Source organism: Belonocnema kinseyi, chromosome 4 (genome assembly GCF_010883055.1).
Source record: "Belonocnema kinseyi isolate 2016_QV_RU_SX_M_011 chromosome 4, B_treatae_v1, whole genome shotgun sequence".
NCBI lineage: Eukaryota > Metazoa > Arthropoda > Insecta > Hymenoptera > Cynipidae > Belonocnema > Belonocnema kinseyi.
In genome coordinates this window covers 12113681-12119666 of record NC_046660.1, presented here as the reverse complement: position 1 = coordinate 12119666, position 5986 = coordinate 12113681, and positions in this window count along the sequence as shown.

The following is a 5986-nucleotide window of genomic DNA, read 5'->3' as shown; positions in this document are numbered from 1 at the left end:
CTAACTAAACTGTCCATATCAATGCCGCTAATAGCGATTCTGGGTTTCTTTTTTTGTTCTTCACAAGACAAAGCAATAAAATCGGGAGTTCATTAAAAAAACAAGCAGCATTTCCAGTTTTACAACGTCGGGGAAGAACCTTTCTACACTGGATAATCATTAATTCAAAGCACAAATACACGCAGTGAAATAATTAAAATAATTTTTTTTTTTATAAATTTATTTGTATTTCCAATTAATGATAATGATCTAGGGTGGTCCAAAAATGCATGGGAAAATTTCTTTTCCAATTTTGATGCATATTGTCCCCAAATTTGTTCAAATTCACACCAAAAAAAAAATGCTTTCAAAACGAAAAATTATATTTAAAGGTTTCGCAAGGACATAGAAGTTTAACACTAATCGAGTTGAGACTGAACATTTCTCTTCAAAATTAGCAATAGAATACAAATGCATTATTAGTTTTTAAATATCACCTTTCAACCAAATATTACTACTTTCTAGTTATAACCAAATCTTTATATAAATTGTTTGAACAATTTAGTATTGTTTTTAGCCATTTTTTCTTAGAAAAGAGTTAGAAAGTCGCGGTTTTTTTTCAACATTTAAAATTTTTTATCACCTTTATAGATAGGTAAAATCAATAATAAACAAATATTAACATAAATAATTATTTAAACCTTTTTTTAATTATTTTAAATAATATTCTCTTTGAATAATGTTAGAAAGTTGCGGCTTTTTGATTTTTTTAAACTTTTTGTTCAGTTTGCACTTAGTGAGGCAATAATTTATATTATTTTAATATCTACGGATTAAAAATTCCATTGTTATTGAAAAATCATCTTTTTGGTTCGAGAATCTGTATCTTTTGGCAGAAATTTCACCTCTTTTGTTCAAAATCACACTTTATTTTGTTGAAAATAAATTCTTTTCGGTTAAAAAGTCTACTATTATATTTTTGGGTGTAAATTCATATTTTTGGCTAAAAATTTTCTTATTTGGTTCAAAATTTAATCATTTACTTGAAATTTTAATCATTTTGTTGAAAATTCATCAATTTTGTAAATAGATTATAAAAATATAAACACCATTGTTTAAACAATATATTGTGTTTTTATATTATTATATTCGCTTAGATGATTCCAAGAAAATTTCGGATTTTTCTGAAATTTGTAACTCTCCTCTTTTCAGTTATGATGAAATAATAAATAAACATTAGAAAATCCATTTTCTAAACAATCTCTTTCTTTTTTGTGAATATATTTTTCTGAAATAAAAGAGATTTTTGTTCGAAATTTATCCTTTATCTATAAAAAATCAACTGTTTTGTTGCAAATTCGCCTTTTTTTAGTTTGAAATTACAATTTTTTAATTATAGTACATTAACAATGGTTTAAACAAAATATTGTTTTTATATTATATTCTCTTAGATAATTCCAAGAAAATTTCGGATTTTTCTAAAAACTTTAGCCCTCCTCTTTTCAGTTATGATCAAATATTAAATAAACATTAGAAAAATCCATTGTTTAAACAATCTCTTTTTTACAAATACCTGTTTCTGAAATAAAACAGATATTTGAAATATTTTTTAAATATTCTACATGGATAATATTAAATTTAAATTTTCGTTTAAATGGTTACAGAGAACCTCTTTTTTAAATTAATATTAATACTTGTTTATTCTCCTAACTTAAAAAGTCAAAGTAAAAAGCTGAAAATTTCAACAAAAACCCCAAATTTCTAGAAAATAGTAATAAATATTAATCCGTTTTTTAAACTATTATGTTATAAACAATTATTATTGTTGAACTGCATTAACTATTACCTCGTTTTAAGCGAAAAGTGGAGAAAGTTTAAAATTTCAGAAAAAACAGCATTTTTCAAAGAAAATATTATTTTAAAGAGTCCGATTACACTGTTTTTCGGATACCTACTTCTCTCATTTTATTTCCTTTTGTGCAATTATATTAAACAAAATTAACTTTCTTGAGTGTATGTTTTTTTAAACTTTTTTCTTTCTGAAAAATAATTTTTTCCAGCCTTGTGCAATTTTTTTAGACAATTTCACTTTTTTAAGTTTATGTTTTTAAAATTTCCTTGGAAAAAAAAATAATATTATTTAAAAATGAATTAAAAATATAAACAATGTTTGCTGACCAGCATTATTATGAGAGAATATGGTTATAAATAACAATAAGTATTTCAAACAATTATTTTTGTTAAATTTAATTAATTATTACCCCCTTATACCTAAAAAGTTTAAAACAATTTGAAAAATTTGAAAAAAAAGCTACTTTTTAACTCGATTTAAAGAGGAAATTGCTATAAACAATAATGCATAGTTTAAAAATTTATCCAAACGTAAAATTATTATCAAAAAGTAGAAATTTTTATGTTATAAACAACTCGCATTAAAAAAAAACATAATTACCATAAAAAAAAAATTTCACTTATGATTTTTTTTTGGCACCTTATAAAACAGACTTACGAGACATAAAATGTAATTTTTGATTCGTATTCTATGGTTAATTATAAAAAAAATATCTTGACTTCCAACTCGATTCTCCTAATATTAAAAATTTTGAATAAAATTTACAAAAACGTCTTTTATTTGTTCATGGGGCTTGCGGAACCCCTAAATATAATATTTTTTTCTAACAAAAAAAAAACGCTTTTTTCTTTGCGTGAAATCGAACAACTTTGGGGGCAATATGCATATAAATTCGAAAAGAAAAAAAAAATGGAACCAACCCTATTATCCACTGCAGGGAGGTTTCCCCCGATTAAAAATTTCTCCTCAATTCTCAGATGGTGAAAACAGTTAACCGAAAGAGTTTTTTTTTTTAAACAATAAAACTTATGTACAAGATTAAAAATTTTCTTTTAAATTATCACCACCATGAGAAGAACAAGAATCTAACAAGTGCTTTAAAAAAGTGGAAGTATCGATTTAGTAAAAAATATCCTGTCTTTGAATCGCGCTATTAAAAAAAAAAAAAAAAGAAGAAGTTGTAAACGAGCAAGTATTTTTTAAATTGTGATGGAATACCCATTATCGTATCGATATATAGAATAATGCATTTGTTTATTTAATGTATATATATATCTATACGTGTGTATATAAGGCTCCTTGAATAACGACTAATGCAACGCCGTTCCTGTCGCGAGAATTTTCGATGAAATCATTGCATTTATTTCAATTATTTATTTATTTATTTATTTATAAAATTAAATAATTTCTTTTATTGAGAAAATTTAATCGAGTACCAGAGCCAATGCAGGACTATGTTCAAAGGGGAGATACGACGATCTGTAACTTTGTGAAGAGATAGATAAGAAGAGAGAAAAAAGCGATAAAAGTTAAATTTTTGTTGTTGTTGTTGTTGTTGTATGCCCTTAACTATCTATGTTACAAGACTAAATCTATTTTTGGCAAAGTTGTTTAGGTATACGACATTAAGGTATAATAATAATACATGAGTATGCACTGGCCATAGTATTATGCGCTACTTAAGTTTGCTTAATACATGTGTGGTCGCTATAAACATAATCTGTACATTCTTGAAAAACTGCATTGGCAAAAGTACTCTTCTTTCTTTCTTTTTTAATTACAGTCTTTTTTTTCAAAATTATACTCTTCAACGTTATTCAACATTTTAGAACAATTTCAGGGTGGCCGTTTTTTTTTTTCTGTTTGGCAACAATTTTTCACCTCACGGAAGTTAAATAAAATTGGGAAAAAAAAATTTGAAGAAAAAAAATAAAATGCAAATTAAAACACTGAAAATGGATCTCTTTCTCAAAATTTTTTAAATTGTATCAACTAAAAAAGAACGAAAAATAAAGTTAATGACACTGACATTTTTTTCGAAAAAGACAATATTCGAAAATATATTAGAAAATTGCGTACAATTTAATTAGATTCGGAAATTTTATTTTCAAGTTTTTTCACTCATTTCTTAAAATTGTAGCTTAATATATTTTTAATCCAAACGCTCAATAATTTACACATATAAAATAGAAGCTTTGAACACTTTTCAGCTGAGCAATTTTAATATTATATTTTAATTACAAACTTTAACTTTTACAAATTGAATAGTTCAAAAATTTCTAGTTAAAAAATACGAATTCCCGCTATGATTTTCATTGCTCTTTAAGACTATACATCAATTTGAGCAAATTTAAGTTAAAAACATTTAAAATTTAACGATTAGACATTTCTTAAAATAAATTTTTTTTAATTGGATAAATTATTTTTATTTTTATTCGTTTCAAATTAATAATTGTTTCATTGTTATGTATATACCAAAATTCAACATTTTTACTCACAAATTATATTTTTTTAAATGGAAGAATTAAAATTAAAGTTGAAAGTTAAAATTTAGTCTGAAATTTTAACGATTCTAGGCACTGAATTCTCCGATATCCCTGAATATATCGTACATTTTCAACTTTTATAAATTAAACAGTTCAAAGACTTCTCAACAAAAAAAAACAAGCTATTATTTTCAAGGCTCAAAAGTGAATTTGTAAATCTTTACAAATAACATCATTTTAAGCAATTTTAAGTAAAAAATTGTACTAATAAGACTTTTTTGACTATAAACTTTTCAAATTACAAGTCAAATTATTTTTATTACAAGATACTACAAAATTGATCATTTTTCTATTATTAAAATTCGACACTTTCTATTAAAAATTTAAAAAATTTCGAACGGAACAATTAAAATTGAAGTTAAAAATTTAAATTTAGAATTCTAACATTTTAACGTTTGAAGACCCGGAATTCTCTGATATACCTGAATTCCTTAAATTTTCTGAATTATCATATAAATTGCTTGAATTATTTTGAAGTCTTTGAAATTCTATAAATTCTGTGAATTGAGAGAATTCCACGAATTCATAAAATCAAAAAATTCCACAAATTGAAGGAATTCAAAAGAATTCGCGGTTTGCACTATTTGATCACATTTTGTCAGTTTTTTTTAAATTTCAAGCAATCAAAACTAAACTGCAAATTAAAGCACTCAAAATTGAACTTTTCTCAATTTAAAAGTTTTAAAATTGAAGCTGAAAAATGATGAATTCTTAAATATTGAATAAAAATGCTCAATAATTTAAAAGTGTCAAATGAAATATTTCAACATTTTCAAATTTAACCATTTTTAAAATTAATTAACGTTAAACTGCAAAAATGTACATTTTAAACTTTTTAAATTGAACAGTTCAAAGACTTCACGATTTAAAAAATAAATAAATAAAAACGACGTTATTAATTTCAAGGCCCTAAAATGAAAAAAAGCATCAATCAATTTGTAAATCTTCGAAAATGATATAATTTCAAGCAATTTTGGGTTAAAAACATTAAAAATTGAAAAAATAATTTTACATTAAACTTTTTAAATTAGTAAAATTATTTTAATTTCAAGTCGCTTCAAAATTAAAAATTATTCTATTATTAAAATGCAACACTTTCTCTTACACATTAAAAACTGTTTAATGGAGCGATTAAAATTGACGTTTAAATTTTTAATTTTGAAATTTTAACTATTAAATTTTGAAAATTGAAGCTTAAAAAATTATGAATTCATAAATATTGAATAAAAGCGCTCGATAATTCACACGTAATAGCTGGAAGATTTTAACAATTTCGTATTTAACATTTTTTTAATTAATTGCCGTTAATTCAACAGTTCAAAGATTTTTCGATGGAAAAAAAAATCACGCAATTATTTTCAAGGCTCTAAATAAGAAAATGAATAAATAAATGTGTAAATCTTCAAAAATTATATAATTTCAAGCAATTTTAAGTTAAAAACATTAAAAATTTAACGAATAAATAATAAAAATATTCTTTAACTGCAAACTTTTTAAATTGGAAGTAAAATTATTTTAATTTCCAATCGCTTCCAAATTAAGAATTATTCTATTATTAAAATTCATCATTTTCACTCACAAATTAAATTTTTTAAAATAAAACAATTAA